Here is a 22,320-nt window from a genome sequence, read left to right as displayed (position 1 = left end):
GAGGGAAGGGACTTGGCCCTCTTCCTGTGGGGAATATAAACACCAGACACCTTGCCCAGGTGCACAGCAGAGACCTCCCCAAACACAGCGAGACAGAGGCTGGGCGCTGGGGCTCCTGTGTGGCCCAGGCAGTGGCTGTCACAGGGGCACGTGTGCCTGACGCTGGGGCCAATGGAGGGACGAGGCTCTTGGCTAGTGGGCTTTTCCACCTGGCCACTTGGTTACTTTTCCCATCAAGCCTGAAGCGGGTGTCCCCTGGCTCGTCTTGCAGATGAGGAACCAAGTTCAGCCAGGGCTCCAGTGACTTGCCTGGGATCAAGTGAAAAGCAGGAGCATGACCCACAGAGCTGCCACCCCAGCACCTGTGACCTTGACAGACAGCAGTGGCCAACACACAGGCAACAAGCCAGACAGCGGGCTGTAGGGCCCAACTCCAGGCCGGTTCCAGGGACTCCCTCCCTCTCCTCCTTCCGACAGACCACGGGACTGCCCAGCAGAGAAGCCGCGAGAAGTTAAAGGTCCGGCCTGAGTGGACGTACAGAGTGTCGCTGAGTCCTGACCAGCGGGTGCCTCTGACTTTAGCCATGTGGAATGAGCACAGAGCAGGACCTGGGCAGCACGTGGTCCAGGCAGTGACCAGGAGCCCAGCAGGAGGCCGCTCTCTGTCCCTCACCAGCAGAGCTCAGGAACCTGGTGGTTGACTGCTCTAGGTGGCTCTTCACTCCGACCCCTGCCACAGCGGCCATGAGTTGGGCATGAAAGGTCAGCACAACGCGGCTCGGCCCTCGCAGTGGGCTCCCAGGGCATGAGGGTCAAGAGTGTCCACCCATCGCTGCGCAGACTCACACCCTCTCAGCTTCCCACGGCTGCGTGGCGGGCTCTGAGGGGCCTGCGTCCTGCAGGCCACGGGCTGGAAGTCACCAAAAGACAGGACAGAAAACGAAACAGCAGCCCCCGACCCCCGGGGTGAAAGCCGCCTGGGACCTGGAGGCCAGTCAAAGGGAGGGTGCCGCAGGGGCCAGGAACCCCCGCTCACGTGCTCCCGCCCTCTCTGCCCACCTGGCCTTCTCCCTCCTTCTCCACGGCCTCACTCACCCTGATGCAGACCCCAGCGCTGGTCGGAGGCTGGGGAAACACTGGCCTCTCCCCTAACCCACAGGGGACCATCACCAAGCAAGGCCACCCCGTGACGGAGGGACCCTGTCGAGATAATCTCCAACCACAGACAGGGGCAGCCGCTGCCTTCCGACTTCCAGGAGGCGCACTCTGCTGCTTCCAGCAGCGGGTCCCACACGGCCCACCCCACGGTGGCCCTCCGCTCAACAGCCACCCTTCACCGTGGTTCCTCCTTCCTGTCACCCTCTCGTACTCACTCCGGCTTCCTGGGGCCAGTTTCCCCAAACATTTGCACCCAAGTCCTCACTGCAGGCTCTGCTTTCAGGGGTCACAAACCAGAACAGATGACAAGGGCAGAGCTGGCACTAGAGCACTGGGTTTCGGGCCAAGCCTGAGTGACAGAATGGCCACTCTCGGTCAGTCCTGGTCAAAGCCAGTGGGCTATTGTGCATTGTTAGAAAGCCCCAATTTAGAAAGCCAAGCAAATATTTGGTTCCACTAATAGATACATTCATACTCAGCTAAATCTGGGGAAAAAGCAAAAGCAAAGGGTATTCATGTCCTAGTGGACACTGTAACATCAGAAACCTAAAACCACGCCAATCACTTCCAGGCTGAGGCCCGGCAGAGCCCAGGGCTCAGGGTGCCATGGTGCCATGGTGCCAGCCCACGTGGCAGTGAGAAGCCCCCCCTAGGGATGAGTGCCAATGGCTCTGCGCCCCACGCTGCAGACCCCCAGCCCCTGGTACTTTCTATGTCTGCTATAACATGTCACCACAGACCACGGCTAAGAAGGCAACTTTACTCCCTACAGCTCGGGAGGCCAGAGATCTGAAGCTGGTCCCACGGGCTACAGTCAAGGTGTGGGCAGAGCTGGCCCTTTGGCAGCTTGGGTGGGGGGACTGGAAACGGACTCCTGCCCGCAGCTTCTGGTGCAGTATGGCCTGCTCCTGGCCTTCCCCTGCACCAGGGCTCTCTTTCCACCCCTCCACCATGGTTGGAGGACCCTTTGCTCTCCCCCACAGAGATGCTCCTGATCACACTGGGGGCAGATTTAGGCCATTGGGAGCGGGTCTCCAGGGCTTGTGAGTCGGAAGCTTAGTCTCCAGCGAGGTGAGGAGTGGGCTCCCAGGGCGTTAGGGTCTCAAGGGGGATGGGGCCTCTGGGGGCGCGAGTGGGAGGTGACCTCAGAAGTAATGTGGTTCTCCCAGGAATGAATCATGGACAGATCAAGCTGCCCTGAGACCCCTGGTTCCTGTGTCACCGTGGGGTCTCCCCCTGCACACAGCCCTCCCTCGGGGCCACCCATATGGTGAAGCAGCCACATGAGAGTACCTGTTACCTGGACAGAGAAGAAAGCTGCCCAGACACCCGGGAGCCCAGTCCTGTCTCGCCTTAACCAAGGGTCCCTCATCTCCCCTTCAGGGTGATGTCCCCTGGCTCATGAACACAGAGTGCCGGGCTCCTCTCTGCCCCACTCAGAGCGTCTCCCCAGTGTGGCCTGACCCTTACACCAATCCCTCCACTCCAGCCAGGTCTTGCCTCTCACCAGTGCAAACACCAGCTCTCCATCAAGGCCCAACTTGGAGGGCTCCCAACGCCACCTGCCACCACACAGCACAGCGCTGCCTCCCTGGGGGAGTTCCAGGAAGCCATGGTTCACTTCTCCTGCACCCTCCAGCTCCGGGGATTTGGCTCTCACAGACCCTGCCATTTACCTGCTGCTGACCCTCCATGCCTGCCCTTCCATTCCACATGCACCAAAGGGACAGTGCCACCCACAGCTGTGGCATGCTGCAGGGCCGAGCCCAGCATGAGGAGTGCCAATCTGGGAGTGGATTACCCAGCCAGCCAGCCAGCAGCAGGAGAGGCCAGCCACCCAAGACCAAGACCCAGGACAGCAATCTGCAGCCCAGGTACTATGGAACCCAGGGCTCCCAGCTGGATCTGAACCCTTGGTACACAGCAATTCTTAGCCCAAGTACAGCCCAAACATCCAAACGCACTAGGGCACCCTTCACTTTAATTTGCTAAACCAGGCACCCAGGAAGTCCGCAACACATGCGTGAAGAGCTAGCCCCCAGAGAGTTGGCAGAAAGGGCTGGAGGTGGGGGGAAGGTCAGCAACCAAACTTACAAAGGACAGGCCCAAAGAGAGGGAGTATTGCATCCCATTAAAGAACCGCCTTCTAAAAAATAAAATGGAAACCATCTCGCTAACTATCGAAAAGGGTCGTTCCACAGCACGTTCCACTCCACCATCACTCTGCAGGACTCCGAAGCACAGCAACGCCCACAACAAAGATCGCCATGGAAACCGCTCACCTCCACCCTGAAAATCATGACTTCACGTTCTGCCAGAAACCTAAAGAACCCTTGTGCAAACAAACACCAGGGCTGTGACTGAATGGCAGGAAGCGGAGCCGCTTGTTCTAATTTTAACTTCCTCCAGGAACGCAGCACGTGAGCTGAGCTTGCTGGGCAAATACTCCCCAGACCCACCCACGCCCACATTCCTTCACAGGAGCCCCACCTCAGGAGAGCCAAATGCAGGCCCCCCACACCAGCAGCGAGGGGTCCCACCCGGGTCCCAGGCCGACTCCTGCGTGATGCTCTCCAGGGTGACCAGGACTAGGACAAGCCACCGGGAGGGGACAGCCTCCCAGACAAGAGTGGCCACATTCAGGACACGGCTGCACAGAGTCAGAGGGACAGCCCAGCTGTGCCCAGGAAGGACCTGGGACAGGACTTAGAGAGTGCCTGGTGGGTTTTCAAAAGCCCAGGAGGTAGGGACAGAGAGGCAGCATTTGCAACTCTCAAGACTAAGAAGAGCCGCTTTCCAGGAAGCTCAAAGAACTCCCGCAAAGCAATAAAGAAAATGGGCACAAACCATGGACAGGCTCTCCTCCTGCGGGAAGAGACCAGGGGAGCCCATAAACACTGGCTCATCAACAGGAGAATCTGAAATAAAACAGACACCATCTTGCTGGCCCCGGGACCTATCTACATCGGCAAGGAATGCACAGGCCCTGCCTGTGGGAAGAACCAGCAGCCGGTGGTGTGTGCGCGACAGTGTGCGCGCTGACCTGCAGGCTGGGTCCCCTGCAGGTAGGTGGCAAGGGCGCCAGGCAGGAAACCAGCCAGGAGGCTGAGCTGCCACTCGTCAGCAGAGAAGAACCCAGAACAAGGCGTGGCCTCTAGCCAAAAGGAGCTCCTGCAGGGCAAGGCCTCAGGAACCCAGCCTGCACGGAGGACCAGGGGACAGGTGCTGAGACCTCACTCCCAGCTCAGGAATCAGGCTGTGGCTGCGCTGGGGCCCAGCTGGGGCAGAGCAGACCCCTTCTTCTCAGGTCCCTCTCAAGGCTGGCGGGAAGGGTCTGCTCCTGGCTCAGCCAGGGCAGTGCATGTGGGTGTGGGGCCTCAGCCTGGGCTCCTGGCTGTTGGTCCAAGCCACCCTCAGCCCTGGCCACCTGAGCCCCTGTGTCCCCACAGCCACAAAGTCACCATGCAAGAAGCTATCATCTCGTGTAACCTAATCAAGGAAGGGACGTCACCTCTGTGAGGAATTCTGTCTGAAGCAGGTTGCTAGGACAGCCCAGATCCAAAGGAGGGGAAGACAGTCACAAATAGACTGAAGGACAGGAGATGTGGCTTGGGACAGAACGGTAGGAGGTGAAAACAAAAGCAAGCAGGGGAATGACCTCAGAAAATTCAGGACAGGAGCGGCCCTTAGACAAAACACGTGGGGGAGGGGCGAAAGGGGCGGGGACCACAAAGCAAGGCTGAGCTTCCACTTCTGGCCTGGCCAGTGGCCACAAGTTGCTGCAAGGTTCCTGTTCCCATGACGGTTAACCACCCCAAGTGTTCCAAACTGTATCTGTGTCTCTCCAACAGTTAGGCACCACGTGGCTGGGTCCCTTGCATCCGGGTAAGGACAGGGGCCCTGCACCCAGTGGGTCTCAGAAAACCTGCCCAACTCCTGGGCAGCACCTTGTCCTGTTCACCAACCCCAAAGCACAGCTCCCCCAGGAATCTCCTCTTCCTCCAACCCCAGAGCACAGCTCCCCCAGGAATCCTCCTCTTCCTCCAACCCCAGAGCACAGCTCCCCCAGGAATCTCCTCTTCCTCCTAGTCAAGACACACCCACTGCCTCGGGCTCTGCAGGGAGCAAGGCTGGATGGGGTGAACTCCAGTGGTCCGCTTGCCCAGCCTCTTGCTCTCCAGCCCCACACTCAGGTCTTAAAGGCCGCAGAACCCCCCCCCCTCACTGGGTCCTGTCTCCCTCCAGGACCCCGCAGCTCCCCATTGTTGAGGGGTGGGCCTGTGCCTCTCAAGGCAACTGGAACAATGGAGCCGGGAGTGGCCCAGAGCCACATCCTGTTTGGCCTTGCCTGGGTCCACCAAGCCAATGTCCCACAGGAAGAAAAGGACTTTGGGATCAGGATTTCGGCAGGGATCCTGTGAGGCCTGAAGAAGGAAATGGCCCGCTGGGAGGTGAGCCACCCGGCCAGGGAGCACAATGTGGACAGACGGCCAGCTCCGGGCCACGTGGGCGCAGGACGGAGAAGGCTGGCCCTGCAGGGAGAGCGGGTGCCTGCTCCCCATTGTTGAGGGCTGGGCCTGCACCCTCACCTGCCCCCATGTCCAGCAGCAGACCCGCTGGGCCAAGGAGAAGCCCTCCTCCAGACAAGGCGAGAAATAAAGGTACGAACGGATCCCGGCTGAGGGGAACTGCCCAGCGACACCAAGACCATGGCTAACAGGCCCCGGTCCAGGAAGGAGGGTCACAGGGGGCAGCGATGCCCCAGAGTCCAGCACCCTACACCTGCAGGTCTCCTCCAGAGGCCCCCACACCCACACCTGTCCTTGCAAGCGCTGAGGAGCGGGAAAGGGAGGTCCCTCCAGCACAGCTCTCCCGTGTGTTCCTGAGGGCCTCCCTGGCACTAGTCTGCAGCCCTCCCAGCCGACCAGGGTCCCAGTTGTGTGGCTTCCCTTTTCACAGCTCCCGTGGTTCTGAGCTGACCAGGAATATGCACCTATGGCCCAGAAGGCCTCCAAAATGCCTGCATGCCGACCACTGCCCCATGTCCTCAGGAGAGCAGGCCAGGTGGCCAACCACCCTGCATGGTCTAAATGGGCCACCCCACTCACCCAGAGCAGGAAAGTGCTGTGTGAACAGCAGCTGGAACTACACCTGTCCCACCAGAGCCGCCAGGGGAGCAGTGGGCAGAGCAAGCTCTGGGCTGGGGTTTCAGAGCTCAGCAGCTCCTCCCTGGCCCTGGGATGTGGCCACGTAGAGGTTCATGAGGGCGACACATCTTATTGCAGCAGGCGTAGAGGGCATAGAGGGATGACCTGGAGTGCTGGGCCCATGTGGAAGCCCAGGAGGGCTGTGGAACGTTCTGCCCTCAGGCTCTGCCTTCAGGATGGGCCGGCGTGGCCCTTCTGGCTCTGTTTTGAGGGACAGCTCAGTACTGCCCCCGCCCAGGGCACTGACATGCTTTCGTAGCACAGAGAAAGCCAGGGCTGCCTTGCTGGCCCAGCCCCTCCCCCCGGCTGTTCCCTGGGGGGCTCTGGGAGGAGGGAAGGAATCTGAGCTGGTCCCAGTGTTTGGACTTTCACCACAGCTGGCCCTGCCCGACGCTGACTCGTGGCGATTCGTAACGGGGATCATAATAAAACACCCCAATTAGAGGCCCTGTGAGTGCCCCTGGCACACGCCTCAGCCCTGGCTTTGGAGCCAGCCCAGCACGGCCCTGCAAGCAGCTGCCCTTCGTGAGGTTCCAGGGCCAGGAAGGGAGACTGTTGGAGTGAGATGGGGGTCCGTGCAGCCGGGTGTGTGGGAACCGAGCCTGCCCGGTGGAGCAGCTGGCTGGGAGCCCCTGGAAGCAGGTGTTTAGTTGCAGGTGACTTTCCTGTCCCTGAGACACAGTAGTGACCTCAGCAGCACGCGGGATCAGGTGCTCTGCCTGGCGCGGCTGCCCTGCTCCCTCTGCAGATGGGTGGCCAGTCCCAGGAGGTCCAAGGCCTTGCGCTGAGGTCACAGCAGTGGGACTCAAGCCCAGAAGTCTGGCCACACCAGAGTGCGCTGTCCCTTACCTCCCAGTGCTGTGGCGCCATTGCCCTGCCTGGGCCCCACGTGGTCCGGATTGGAATTCGACCCGGGAGGTGGGCAGCGTGGGTGCCCTCAACTTTGGAGAAGCGGAGGCAGGAAGTCAGTCACTGGAGCTGTGAGGGACAAACACTGACGTTCCATCTTGGCTCAAACCCTTCCCAGAGCTGCCCTTGGCCGAGGGGTCGGGTTTCCAGGACCCAACAGAAACTGATCCCTGCGCAGCAGCTGTGGCTCCAGCCCTGAGGTCCGTGCCTGGGGCGTAGTGGGTGGCTGTCCCTTCTAGGGCCGGGGGCCTGCCTTTCATTCAGCTGCCCATGTGAAGAACACTTGCAGACTCCAGGAACCTCTCCCAAGCACCCTGTTAAGGGACCGCTGCAGAGGACCAAAGTCACCCTGGTGCCACCCACCTGGCCAGGATTAAGTACAGGGCCAACTGGGCAGGGCAAGTGGTGTCTGAGGTGCTGGTTAAATGCAGACTGAATTACTGCCTTCATCCTGCCACTCAGATGCCAGGTTCTGTGTAGCCAACCTAAACGCGGGGGGGGGGGGGGGGGGGGCAGGAGCACAGGAGGTGCAGGGTCTCGCACAGGAGCTCTCTGCTCAGAGAGGGAGCAAGGGGCCTGGAGAAGCTGGTAGTAGAGGCTACACAGGTGACCGAGGTCAACACCTTGATAGGCCACACCGACAGGGTGATGCAGTGAGAGCAGCAACGCCTTCCTCCCAAGAACGTGACCCTTGCCCCCGGCAGGGAGAACCTCGGAGGCTCCGGGATGAGGGGCCACCTAAGGCACATCAAGTGCCAGCCCGTCTCCGTGGGCAGTGCAGCCTCGCAGCCCCAACCCAGGCTTCAGAGAAGAGCAGGGCTTGACCTGGGCCAAGAACCAGTCCTGTCTGCCCAGGAGGGCGAGAGCCCTATCCATCTCTCCAGAAGCTGAGTCTGCAGGTCTGGAACTGCCACCCTGCAGGGTGGTCGATCCCTCCTCTGCACTTGACTTCAAGGCAGAGCGCTGCAGCCATTTCTGCAAAGTGAGGCCGGGAGTCACTGAGATGGCGCCAGCTCTAATCTGAAGAAGACAGGAAAGGCTACAGCAGGGTGCACACCCCAGGAGGCCTCTCCCGCTAGGCCACCAAAGGGTCCCCAAGGGGCACTGAACAGAGTTCCCCCAATGGCATCCACCTCCTGCTCAGGATGGCAGCACGGCCAGATGGCCTGCAGGTGACTTCAGCATTGCCTACAAATGCTGTTCTGTGTCCAGTCAGTGGCCAAAGCAGGTTGCAAAACTGAGCACAGAGGACTCCAGTTTAAAGAACAGTGTCTACATGGTTCATCTCACTGTAAGGGAATTACAATCCCTTTCTGCTGTTCCTCCTGAACACCCTTCAGTGTCACCAGAAGGCTTGTGTTCCCAGAGTTCAGGCTGCACAGGAAGGCTTTCCGTGAGCTCTTCACGTCACCATGTGTCATGTCGACCCTTCAAGTGCTATGCAAGGGTGCAGGGGACTTTGGGAGCAGTGCAAGAAGAGGCCCCTGCAGAAGTACCCCCGCTTCATGTGCTGACACAGAAATCCGCTCCCTACACAGATGTGCGCTGGGAGAAAACACACACTGGGAGAAAGTCTGAAACAGTGCACCCAGGTTTTAATTTTTTCCACCAGGTATTTTTGTACCTGTAAAGAAAAAGACCTACTACCCAAAAACCTTCACCAAAAATGTGTTTGAAAGAAGGCCAAAGAGCATGCTAAACCTCATCGAGGAACTCGAAATCACCATGGGGCGGCTCACACCCATTAGCAGGCTGCTATAAAAAATAAAAACATAATAACAAATGCTGGCAAGGATGCGAGAAAAGGCCCCGTGCACCAAGGGGATGTGAAGTGACGGGCTGTTCCAAAATGGTTTGGAAGCTCCTATTAAAAAAACACAACACCCGGAACAGATCTAGCGCGTGATCCGCGATCCTGCCCCTGAGCAAATGCCCAGGGCATCAAGAGCAGGGCATCCTGGGTATTTGGGCACACCCAAGTTCACAGGGGCAGTACTCAGCCAAGACAGAACCAAGTGTCCCCAGGATGGATGGGTAAACAAACACACAGCCAGCCAGAGAAGGCACAGATGCCACCACACAGGAGACCCTGGAGGACAGAAGGCTCAGGGAGGAAGCCAGATGATCCATCTCAAGGTGGACCCTGCAGAACGGGGCTGGGAAAGGGGCTGGGCACAGTTCCAGCGTGGTTCTAGGGTCACAGCCACACAGCAGTGAACACACTGAACACTAAAGGTTTTGCCTGCAATAGAATGAAAGGCTGATGATAAAGCAGAGGCCAGGGAGGAGCCCATCTTGTTTCCTCCCATGGCTTCCGAGCAAGGCCTTGTGCAGGCATTCAAAGTAGCCACAAGCTGTCACTCCAGGGGGCAAAAGTGAGCTGGGTCCCCAGAGTCAGTAAAACAGAAATGGATCCCCCAGGTAGGGAGCCTGAGCATAGACCGTGCGGGCTGGGGGACGATCCGGCAGAGGAGGCGGCTCATTTCTCACTGTCTACCCGCCGTGGTGCCTGGAACGTTCCGAAGGCATTGGCTCTTCCTTGGCTGAAACAATTTCTGTGCACACAAGTTCTGAGAAACCATCATCTCGGGAATGACAGGCTCAAGACACAGGACGAAGGGGGGCGGGGAGGCCCAAGCCATCTCCAAAGATGCTCTCAAAATGCAAAAGGCAGGCCCCCCCCCCCCCGAATCCTAGGAAGGGACCTGAGCGACATTTTCAACCTCCCGGGTGATCCCGAGGCACACCCTGGGCTCAGCCAAGGTTTAGAGATGGGCCCGGCCTTCCTTAAAGTCAAGGGCAAAGGAAAGGAGCATCCAGGCCTGACCCTGCCAGCGGGACCTAAAACAGGACCCTGGGAGACAAGGGGAGCTGCCTGGGGACCAGGGGAGTGACAGTAAGGCAGAAAGCTGAGGGCAGGAAGGCCCAGGGTCACACACAAGCTTTGCAGAAGGGACTCAGATGGCACCCGAGACCAGGCCCGAGGCTGCGGGAGTGTGCAGGCCAGGTGGCCAGAAGCCATGCGGCTGGTGGCAAACTTGTGACACAAGAAAGTCCCTGGAAGACTGCAGGCTAGAGTGGTGGGCAAAGGTCAAAGGCCAAAGCAGCTGTGCGGGCACACTCAGGCACTCTGCACACGAGCCACGTGAATCAAGGAACCCAAGAGTGAAGAGAAGGGGGCCTCAGAGCCGCAGGACACAGGTGCTGCCGCACACGCGGTCACAGCATCCACGGTCACAGCAACACTCCAAGCTTAGAGAAGCTGGGCTCTCGGGGGGCTCTGGGCGTCAAGGTGGAGGCTGGTTCTCACCCCAGGGCCACTCACAGACCAGGGCTTACTGCAGGAGACTGAAACCATCCACGAAATACTGCAAATCAGACATCCTAAGTGACACACACACAGGAAAGCCTCAAGACAGCATATCCAACAATAAAAATGGAAACTTTTCAAGGACGGCTCCCTCAAGGTCATGGGGAGAGAGGCTGAATGTCTGAATGTCCTCCTAATTAAAGCCAACGACCAGCCAGGCACCATGGTGCACACCTGTGCGCCCAGAGACTCAGGAGGCTGAGGCAGGAGGGTTGCAAATTTGAGTCCAGTCTCAGCAATTCAGCGAGACCTTGTCACAAAATAAAAAAGGGCTGAGGGGCAGGGGTGTGGCTCAGAGGTACAGCCACCTGGGTTTCATCCCCAGCACCACAAATAAATAAACAAACATAAACAAAGCCAACAACTGAGGGTCAGAGCCTCTTCTCCAGGCTGGACATATTTGGTGGACCCTGTCCACATGAAATGAAACTAAACAAAATGATTCAGGACGGGGACAATCAAAGGAACACTGAAAAAAGTCAAATTCAGGGCTGAAAACATTAAACGTGCACAGGAGAACTTTCACACTGACAAAACTGTGAGATGTCAAAAATATGCAGTCATCACACTGAAAGAACCCCCAAAATGAGGAAAATAGTGCCTGCTCACAGAAGCCAAGCTGGACAGCCCGACAGGACGCAGGGCAGGCAGGACGCAGGGCAGGCAGGACGCAGGGCAGGCAGGACGCAGGGCAGGCAGGACGCAGGGCAGGCAGGACGCAGGGCAGGCAGGACGCAGGGCAGGCAAGATGAAACAGTCTCATCAAGGAGTTAACCCTGTCCATGGTACCTGTCCCCATCCCAGAGAACACAGGAACAATCTGACACAGAGTCCAAACAAAATCCCAATGGATCCCCCCCCCCAAAGCAGGACAGGACCCCACTCAGCCCCAGTGCAAGGTCCTAGAGGTCAACCAGGTGAGGAGGGACAGTGTCCAGTTGAGGAGGACACCGGAACAAACACCAGAAGCTCCCAGGGAGCAGGTGCCTCCGGAACACCTCTGTGCTCTATCAACCCTGACCCCTACCTCCTGGTTCTAAAGACCTTCCAACTATCCCTCTGAGCAGAGCTCCAAGATCTAGAGAGGAAACACCTAGAACATTCCATCAGTCATCACTGTTAATCACAGGGCTGACTCGACAGCCTGTAGGATCACAGCCTGGGCAGTTTCAGCCCTTTCTCCATCAGCTGTGGACCCATGGGGGCCAAGTGGCCCAGAGGATGGCCACCCTCACCTGAGCTAGGGAAGCGGCCCACAGGTGCCCTGACCCAGGGTGGGTGCCTAGGCTGCAGTGATCTCTAAAACACCACCACGCAGGGTGGAGAGGGTCTGCCACGATCATGCTGACCAGTGCCAGGCTGTGCGTCAGGTACTGAGGTGCACAAGGAATCACACCCTGCTCAGAAGCAGGTGGGCAAGGCATGCCGCTGACCCCAGGATCAAGGGCACCGGGGTGGGCAGTCCCCTGCTTTCATCCACCCCATGACATTCCTTGGAAGGCCACTCATTCATCATGGAATTTGGAGACGTGGCGCCCAGTGTGGGGCTGAACCTGGCTCCTCCGCCTCCCAGCTCAGACACCCCTCAAGGCTTTGTGCCCCAGCCCATCTGTTAAACAAGATGGCAGCAGCCCCCCATATGTTGTAAACGCCAGGCACTTCTGGACCAAAATCTGAGGGTGCCAGGTGGCTCCTCACAAGGCCACTGAGGGCCCACCGCTCTGACCACCAGGAGCCTAAGAGGTGTGTGCTGCGCGGGAACCAGGGACGGCCCAGAAGCCATCTACCACAAGCCCAGTGTGGGCTGAACTGAGCAGAGCGTTAACCCCCTCTCCCCGGCAGGCTGCGGGCACGTTAGCCTGGCCCAGGGACATGAGGACTCCTGTAATTCAAGAGTGTAAGGGGGTCAGAACGGCATCGAGGGCTCAGGCATCCCAGACGCAGAGCCAAAGCGGAGGGGGTGGGGGGGCAGGGGCTGTGAAGTTCCCCACAAGAGGCGGGATTAGCCGGTGGACAGGAATCTCCTGGGTGGCCAGTGAGCCCCGGCTCCTCAGCACTTGATGCAGGCAGAGAAGGTGGCAGCCAGGGAATCTGACAAGGGCCACCATGGGGGCAGCCAGGCTGGGGGGGGGGGGGAGGTGCGCTGACGCCGGCCCTGCTGGACCCCTCGGGCGGGTTTCGGCTGGACAGTGGGCCTTCCACTCTTCAACGCCTTCCTCTGTCTGGCTCCCGTGGGCCTGGGACTGAGAGCTGAGTTTCCCAGGTGTTGTTTTTGGTAACAAATGTAACTTTGAAGAACTGTGCAGAGTGGACATTTAATCGGGAAGATCTGATGAAATCTCAATGACAGGCCCAGAGGGGTGAGTACATGTGTGGGTCACTTACCCCAGAGCCCTGGGAGGGGCCAGCTCCACTGCAGGGGGAGCCAGGCTGTGAGGAAGGGACCCAGGGTGACAAGTGTTCTGCTGGGTCGCCTCCTGGCCAGGTCACCCCCTGGGCAGCTCCCTGGTTAGGACACCCCCTGGCTAGGTGACCTCCCTGGAAGATCACACCCAGCCTCTCAGGTCAGCTCACATCTGATCAAGTATTCCCAGGGGCCTGAGACGGAAGTTCCAAGCTGATCAAAGCTCAGAAGGGCCCGTCTGACCGGCCACCTGCCTCTCGCGCCCTTCCCAGGGCTCTCAGAAAGCCATTGCCGCTGTTTGTTTTGGATCCTGGAACTGACCAAGCCACCCTCCCCAAACCCCTCCACACTCCCCAGCACACCCACCCACCTCCTGGCCTCCCGTCCCTCACTGAGGGGGGTTTTCAGGGAAGCCGGCCCTGACCCCAGGACCACCCAGGAGCCCTGCCCTTCTCCCCTTGGGTACCAAATGCCCTCTCCTGAGCTGTGGCCAATGCCCTGGAGGCAGAGGCTGTCTGGTGGTCCCCCACCCACTCCGCTCAGAGCCAAGCCATGAAAGAGCTCGAGTTAAACATGAGCTGACGAAGGGCAGGGAGCCAGCGCTGCACCCCGGCTCTTACAAAGGGGTCGGCGCCCAGCCTGCCGAGGAGCAGCTGTACTCCAGCCCAAGTACTAAGGAGCTGCAAGGGTGTGGGAAACGCAGACAGCCCCTCGCCCTTGCTGGGGTTTTATGAGGCCCTTAAAGTACTGCCTCATGTTACCGATAGGTGCATGACTCACGGACACAGTGGGTGCCAAAACCACGCTCAGGAGACGGACCGGCCAAAAAATATTCGAACCATAAATTAGTTTTCCTCCCTTGCCAGAAAGAGGCCTGCGACACCAGACCACAGGCAGAATTCAGAATCACGGCCGCCGTCAGTAGGAAGTAGTAAGAACCTGCCCCTCTCAGCGAACCCCAAGTCCGAAAATCAAGCCAGGGCCACCCCAGTGCCAAGGGGACTGCAGCCCACGGTGTCAGAGCTGATCAAGCCACACAACCCTCCTGACACCCAGCAAGACCCTGGAGAAGCTCCGGCCCCGGCTGTCCAAGATGAACGCGCTGGAATCATCACCCCCCACCCCGCGCTGAGGGGAGTGGGCCTGCAGACCCCGAAGAACCTGCGCACCCTGGGATCCAGAGACACAATCCCCCCAGATGGTCCTGAAGCCCCCCAGGTTTACATCCGACCAGGAACCCTGCCCTTGGGGCTCCTCTGCTCAGCGAGGGCACATTCTCCACCCACCCAGGACTGCGCACTGGGAAGCTCTGCACAGGCCGAACAAGGAAAGGGACACTCCAGGGGACCCCAGCCACAGACCTCTCAAGGCCTGGGCACCTTTGTTGCGAGGACTTGCTCAACAGAGGGACACCCACACACTCTGACACTGGAAGTGCGGGTGCAAATCTGTGTGTGTTTCTCCAAAAGTGTCACCATTGAAGATGAAAGCTCAGCGCTCGTTCAACACGCGGACCAGGCTTGCTTGAAATCACCGTGTGCCAGGAACACGGAGGCCCCTTTTGCACCAGCCCACCTGGTCTGCAAGGCCTGTGCTCACGTGTGAAAACTTCCAACGGCAGAATACCTAGAGGACCCACCCTGTGAACTTCTCCCAAAGAGCTCCAATGTTTCCAAAGTGAACATGTAAGTATTTGAGGGGGGAAAAAAAAAAACACTAAAGTTAAAAGGGTTTTTGAGAAAAAATAAATTAAAAGAAACTATTCCCCAAACCATTTGTTTTTCCCGGTAAAGTCCTCACACTAGACACAGGTGCTTTCCCACGAGAAGGGGGAACCCCAGGTGCTCAGGCAGGTGGGCACTCTTCATGGGGGGCTCAGAAGCCCCCAGCAGCCTTCGGGTCCTTCCACACTGCCTCGGGAGCACACTCACTCCAGGACTGGGGGCTGCAGAGCCACCTGCCAGCTCTGTCACTCACAGGTCTCCCCCAGGAGCTTGAGTAACAAAGTAACCATTAAAGGTCAGACTGGACACCTAATATCAAACCCAACACTGCTCAGGTCTCATGCCGAGACCTCCCTGGCCAGGTTGCCCACTGACCAGGGCACCTGTCTGCCCACAAAACCTGTTCACTGGACAATTAGGAATAAACTGGGGCCACACACAAGGCTCACTCCACAGGTCACCAAGAGCTGTCAGCCGATAAGTAGAGGCCCAAAGGGGCATAAGGACACAGCCAAATTCATGGGGGACAATGTGGGGATATTATGTAATCCCACCCAAATCTCCCACCTGCAGGTCAGTACCATGATCACCACTGTGCAGGCCAAGGCCAAGCCTCGGTCAAAACCAGAGGCCAAAGATTCACTCAGGGTGGAAAAGCCCTGACTCTTTTTCTGTCACAGCGGAACCCCCATATTAAACAGACCCCCAAAAGGGCCACTGGAGAGACCACCCGGAAGAGGAGCTTGTCTAGCCACTGGGACAGGCAATGCAGCCACTGTCCCACGGGGTGGGATAGCAGGATGACAGCCAGGCTCCTAACTCTCAGGAAGGCTTCCCTGGGGACTGTCCCCTCATCTCTGAGAGACCACAAAGAGCCACCTGCAGAGGCTGTCAAAGGCTGACAGATGCAGGGAGAATCTGAAGTCACAGAAAAACTCTTGTGCTATAAAGGGCCACCTCCTGTCCCCCAACGCTCGGATCCTGATGGAACCCTTCTGAGATCAGGAGGCCTGGTAGAACACAACGCAAGTGTGCCCTAGGAGAGCTGCAGAGACCCCCAAGGCTAGTAACTGGCCACCCGCAGCCACACCCCCCCACTGTGGGCCTCAAGGGGGTCCAGGTCCCTCAGCAGCTGCCCAGCACCTGACAGGAACAGAGTGGTCCTCTTATAAACCCCTTGATCACAGACTTCTGAAAATGCAAGAGAATAAAAGAAAAACGCGGCTTTGGGAAGGGCGAGGGGAGATGTGGTGGGCAAAGCCTGGGAGCATGTTCACCAGGGCCACCACCCGCAAACCGCCCACGCAGGGGCACAGGCCCTGAACCCAGTGCTGCACACAGACTGTTTCTGTGTACTACAGCAGCTCCAACTTCAGGGAGAAGTGGAGTTTCCATTTATGCCCAGGACAAAGAAACGCTCCAAGCCACTGCCTATCAAAGCTATGATTCTCAGGTGACTTTAAAGTGCTTAACGCACACGCATTTTTCAACTACTCCATTTGCCTCTTTGTATCCTAAAGCTATTAGAAATTCAAATCCTTTTACAAAGGGCATTAAGTGGAAAATGGGTAAACAAAGGCAGGATAAGCCTGTCTGAATTAAAAATTAGACTGCAAGCAACTCTGGTGATGGCCCCTTGGCAGCATTCACAAGTAAGCAGATTACTACTCCTGAGCCCAAGTCGCAATGCCAGAAATCACTCTGGTCACACACTGTAAGTTTTAAAATGTCAAGAGGCCTATGAAGAGAATATTGGGGTTGTCACTGCATGGTCTGATGACGTCACCACCCTGTTTTCTCTTGGCAGGCCTTCCTCTCTCTCTCTCTCTCTCTCTCTCTCTCTCTCTCTCTCTCTCTCTCTCTCTCTCTCTCTCTCTCTCTCTCTCTCTCTCTCGGTTCCTCCAGCCCACCCGGGCGCACCGCCTCTGAGGGCCTACTGTGCACAGAGGACCTCAGAAGTGAACGGCAGCCCTCACCCAAAAGGCACCAGGAAGCGCGGCTCTGCCCGCGGGAGTCAGGGAGCTCTGCCTGCCTGGGGTGGCTCAGCTGGGCACTTGATCTCCACGCTCTCTTCTTTCTTCTAGAAGCTTCCCCACTACCACAATTACACGGTTCTTACAAGCCAAACCTGGGGACCCTAGGAACCTCCAGTCCCCCATTACCCAGAACTGTCCGGCTGGCAAAGGGGTCCCACTGTTCTAGTGGGCTTTAGGGACAAAGCACTGTTCTCCCAGCTGCCTCTGCCCTGACACCCCCCAAGCCTTCCTGCCCACCCTCACCGCAAGGCACTGGCTCTTGCTTTTCCCGCTAAGACTCCCACATGGAGCCCCTCCTCCCTCAAGGCTCCAGTCCTCTCTCCAAGGGTCCTTCCCTGCCCTGAACACAACCACCTGAGACCTGGTGCCTGCCTGAAATCTGCACCCAGAGCCCTTGCTTACCCCTTCCCAGCCCAGACCTGAAGGCCTGGCCCTGAGGTCAAAGGGCACTTCCCTGGCCATGCTGACCATCTCCCAAGAAAGCACTCACATTTTAAGATGATTTTGCTGCTAATTATGACAGAGAAAAAGTAATCCACTTACGTGTGAAACTAAGCTCCAGGACTTATGAAGTTCTCAGCTATGGCCCACGGAAGCGTGAGGTCGGTCCTTCCTCCAGCTGGATGGCCCCAGGAAGCCTCTCCAGAGATCAGCTCCTCACACCCACCCAAGGACTAAGGGCATCTTCTGGGCTCCATCCACCCCTTCCTCTTCTGCACCAGAGGAAGCAAACAAGGCCACGCCAGGCCCCTGCAGTGAGGCAGGCAGCGGGCAGCTGGGGTGGGAGGCTGCCTGCCTCTCCCCACAGGGAGTCTCTGCTCAAGCAGGCCTCCAACACTGGCCAAGCCAGCCCTGAACACAGCTTCTCCCCTTCCTCAGTGGTCCTCACGCTGAATTCACAGAGCATGGCCTGGGGGACTTGCCAGAGGAGCTTCTCAGCGATGCCCATGTCCTGGTCAGCAGACATGGCCCCAGCACAAGGCGGGCCATTATGCCATGGCCACAGGAGGGGGCTGGTCCCCACCGCCATTCACTATTTAGACATGCCACCGGCCCACACCTGGCTTGCCACCAGCTGTGGCGGGAGTGTTTACACCACAGAAACCAGCAGGTGTGCCACCCGGGCTCTGGGGCTCATCTTCCAGAGCAGGTTCCTGGCACACACCTGGCTCCGACCCTTCACGGGAAGCTAGAAAAGCTGGATCCAGGCCTGCGGGCTTCAGTCGGCTCCCACGTTCCCAAGAATGGGGCGATGGGGAAGATTTAGTAAGAAGTTGGAATCATAAATCCCTTTTAAAGAAAGGATTCTTTTCAATCTGTTCAGAAGAGTTGGCTAACAGGCCTCAGCAGGGCTCCCCCGAGATAAGCCTCTATTGAGCAGATAAGAATAATCTCATTAGTATGTCATTCATTTGATTGCGAAGAGGTGGAACCTTTATCTTGCATCTTCCTATAATCTCCTCCTAGTGACCGGTCTGCCCAGGTCACTTCCTCAAGGTACAAGAGGACTGCAAACCAGATCTGAGTTACCCCAACTTCAAAGCAGGCTCTTCTGTGTAGACCCACTTGCTGCTGCAGACGGCGGAGGCAGCTGAGGAGTTGTGCAGACATCACAGATTGCATCACCTCCGAGCAGAAGCTTGTCTCTAACTGTGTAGGGGAAGAGCCACTCTGCCATTTCCACACCTGTCCTAATGCTCCCAAATGTATAACTGAGGACATTTGTTTATTTCAGCACCAGGAGATGTGGCTGAGAGCTCCGGGACCCGGGCAGATCCGGTTCTGAACTGCCAAGTTAGAGGGGTCACCCAAATACTCACAACCCTCTGGGATCTGTGAGAACTAGAAAGAGTGCACACCTGGCTTGGAGGAGGGGAGTCCCCAGTGAGTGACACTGACCTCTACCCTTAAAACACCCCAATCTTGAGTCACTTCGCTCCTGGAAGCCCATCTGCTTACTGACAGCTTAAGAAGGCGTCGCCCATCTGGCAGACAGAACAGGAGGCGGTGGGAATGCCCCAACGAGACCTCAGCCCTTCCTTTCTGAAAAGTCCCGACCTCCAAGGCTAACTACTGACCACCCTTTCCCCAGAGCTGGTCCCTCTACCTCGGGTGTGGGTTACACAACAGGCGGATGCCCTCGGGCCTCTGAGTAGTGGCTTCCTGCAGGACACTGAATCAGGAGCTGGATTGCTCTCGGATGCCTTGGGGCTTGGTAAATTATTTTTTGTCACCCCTCTAAAGGGTCGTGGCTAAATGTGAGGCTCCCATTGTGCCAGGAGCTGAGGAGCCGAGGTTGCACATTCGGTGACCTTTTCTCAATTCCTGGTTTCAGGCTGCAACCTCAGGACAAGAAGTCCTGGTGCCTGTCTCCAGGCCAGGGCCTTGGGAAATGTCGGGGAGGTGGGGGGCTGACTGTAATTCTCAGAAGAAAAATCACAACACAGCCCAACTCAGGTGGCAGATGAACTTGAAAATCACTGTGACAGGAAACCCAAAGAGCTAGCTGCACTAGCTTCCACTGGGTGCCTCAAAACAAGGCTCCACGGAGGATGCCAAGCCAGGGTGAGGTCAGCAAGCAGAGCTCCGTGGCTCCTAACCTAGTCTGAATCAAGGGTTTGCTGAGGGAAGAACGGCCTGTGCCCTAGGAGGAAGACTGCGCGTCTGGGATTGGAGGATTCAAATCCAGGGACCTCCCAGAACCCAAGGAAGTAAACCCAACTCCCCACCGCCCATCTCCTCATCGGACTAGAGCCCAACATTAGAATAAGAAGTGAATCTTTTCAAACATCCCAGAGGGAAGCAATTCCAGGCGGCCGATTTAGCAAAGAGGAATTCCAGGAAGACACCCCCTTCCTCCCTCAGGGCAGAAAATCAACAGCACAATGAGAAAATTCACACAATGGGCCCTACCAGGACACCTAAAAAGCAACTCACCCAGCCCACCTTCTGGGTCCTTCCAAATCCCAGTGTGAGCGTGGACTACACCCAGGCCAGATCTGAGTGCTGAGTGACAATGAAAAATGAAACTATCCGAGGAGGACCCAGGAGGAGGATCTTCCCGCTGCTTCCTGGGGGGAGAGGGAGAGGACAAAAGGCAGGCTCCGCGCCTCCTCCCCAGCTCGGCTGCAGGCACCTGGAACTCACAAACAGCATGGTGCCACTGACTGTTTTTAAGGACGTTAAAGCGTGGTGCCTGAACCTCGGACTACAAGGGGGAAAGGCAAGCTCACAGAAGCCTCTCAGGCTTCCCCACAGCTGGCCTCCGAGCTCCTCATTGTTCATTCAGTAAACAAGTGAGCGGTAAGACAAACCCCTGGGAAGCCGGAGGTGCACCCTCCCAGGGCTGGCCTTTCCCTCTCCCCCGAAACCTCGAAGGCATTCCACAGGCCAAAGCCCATCAGGAACGTGCTGCGTGGGCCTCTTAATATCAGTGTCCCCAGACTTTAGGAAATCCACCCAGGGGCAGAGGCGGTGGTGGGGGAGGGGGTCTGAGAGCTCCAGCTTCCTCCAAACTCCCCACTTTTGAGGGATTTAGCCAGTGCTGAACAGGGAATCAGGAATGTGCTCCAGGTCCAGCGGACATGCCTGGGGTCTGTTTCCTGGGCAGAATATGCAGGTGGGGGAGGCAGCCTGTTTTATTGGATGACAATGTAGAACAGCAAAATGCTCCCCAGCACCTTGAAGTACAGCCGCTGTCCACCCAAGTATGTCAAAACGCTCTGCAAACCACCCATTAATTTTTATGGTGGCCTGAGAAGCAGATTGAGAATCATTACCATCATTTTTACAAGACAAGGAACCAAAACCACAGGGCGGGCTGAGAGGCACCAGGTCTACCCTTCTTTCCATCGGGGCTCCAGATTTCACACAGAACCCCTGCCCACTAGAAGGAGACTCTCAGCTTGCGTGGAGTGCTAATGCCCAAAACCCAAACTTTGGAGCTCTGAGACAATTACATTTAGAAGGGAGGGGAGGGCTGCATTAACAAATTTCTTTATTCAAGAAAGGCCTCTGTTGTAATTTGATTAAATCTGCAAGGCTGTGACCCCAAGAATGTGCATATTAAAGGCTGGTAGGAGCTGTTGGATCAGGATGATTCTGTTTAATTCCATATTTTCTGCTCTGGAATACACTGCTTTTGTTATCAGGACAAAAGTTACCAGAACTTTATTATGATTGACATACCAATCAATGTACTTGAACTTGTAAAGAATAAACACGAATAAAATCCGGCACAATACTCCTTTTCAAATATCAATGATTAGTGGGGCTCCCCAACCAGCGCTACTACTCCCGGGCAGCACCTCGGGGCGCAGCACACTCGAGAAGAGCCAACGCCGACCAGCCCCGGATCTGCACGGTAGCGCCCCGGGAGGCACGGCCTGCCCTGGGCCAGGAGGCCCGGCACTTAAGGCTGAAACCCTAACAGACACCAGCGGCAGCCGAGCGGGCTTCGCGGTAGACACCACTTGGAGAACAACGCGCCTCTATCCACGCCGGTCCCGCCCGCCGGCTGCAAGCGCTGTCACCTCGCTGCTGCTGGGTCACCGCCCGCCAAGCCAGAAACCGGAGTTTTCCATTTTATCCTCGACCAGGCTCTCCGAAGAAGTTGAAATGTGCATCGTCACCAAGTTTAAGCGGAACCGCGCGTCCTTCCCTCTCCTCGGAGTCGCGCCAGGGGTCGCCCAGACCCTTCCACGCCCTCCCGGTGCCCCTCGGCCCCCGCGAGCCGCGCGTGCCCCGGACTCGCTCCCAGAGCACGCGTCCGGTCGCCGCGGGGACGCCCCAGGGCCGCGAGTCTTGCAGACGCCAGCGCCCGGGAGGGGGTCGCCGCCGCTCTGGGGGCTCGAGCGCGCCTGGGGTCCAGGGCCTCGCCCGCCTGCCCCAGAGCGGGGGACGCGCGAGGCCGCCGCGAAACAGCCCCGCGCCGGCACTCAGGAGCCCAAACTCAGGCATCGGGGAGCGGTCGGCGCCCGCAGGGCAGGGCGATCTCGCCGAGACGCCCAGCGCGGCGGAGCGAGGCCCGAGGCGACCCGGCGCGCCGCCCCCAGGGCCCCAGTCCCCGGCGCCCCGCCGCCGCGCGCCTACCTGGCTCGCATGGCGTCCCCGCGGGCTCCTGCGGCGCTCTGGTCGTCCAGCGGCTCGCCCGGCCGGGGGCGCGCGCGGCTCCGGGAAGCACCGCGGCGGTGGAGAGGCAGAGAGGGGCCGGGACCGCCGCGAGTGCCCGGAGCGCTCGGCCCCCGCCCCGCGGGCGGAGGGGTGGCCGTGGGGGGGCGGGGCTGCGGGCGGGGCGGAGCGCGCGCGGACGCGGGCGAGGGGTGGTCCCGGGGGCGGGGCGAGCGTGGGGTGTGGCCGATGAGGGGGCGGGGCGAGCGCCGAGTGGGCGAGGCCGCAGCCTCCCTGGCGGGCTTGCCCTGGCTGGCCGCACCTCCTAAGCCGGCGACTGGGTTCCCGCCTCCGGGTTCGACCTCCCGCCGAAGTAGCTGGGTCGCGGCTGACCTGTACCTCG

At 58.4% G+C, this 22,320-nt stretch overlaps 1 protein-coding gene across 5 annotated transcripts in view; it reads right to left on the bottom strand.

The window, feature by feature from the left end:
* The window catches only part of Sh3bp4 (SH3 domain binding protein 4), a 95,431-nt gene extending 73,400 nt beyond the window's left edge, over window positions 1-22,031 (bottom strand). For 3 of the 5 annotated variants that reach the window (XM_078018272.1, XM_078018268.1, XM_078018271.1), the window contains exon 1: window positions 21,900-22,031. The gene's annotated coding sequence lies outside the window, so the exon portion shown is untranslated. Of the gene's footprint in view, window positions 1-6,266; window positions 6,288-19,745; window positions 19,826-21,899 lie in introns of those variants that run through there. The other 2 variants (XM_078018269.1, XM_078018270.1) reach the window with 2 other exon arrangements.
* Window positions 22,032-22,320: the final 289 nt, after the last annotated feature.

The sequence above is a fragment of the Ictidomys tridecemlineatus genome, chromosome 7 (assembly GCF_052094955.1).
Source record: "Ictidomys tridecemlineatus isolate mIctTri1 chromosome 7, mIctTri1.hap1, whole genome shotgun sequence".
NCBI classification, from domain to species: Eukaryota; Metazoa; Chordata; class Mammalia; order Rodentia; family Sciuridae; genus Ictidomys; species Ictidomys tridecemlineatus.
This window is presented reverse-complemented; position numbering and strand designations above follow the sequence as displayed.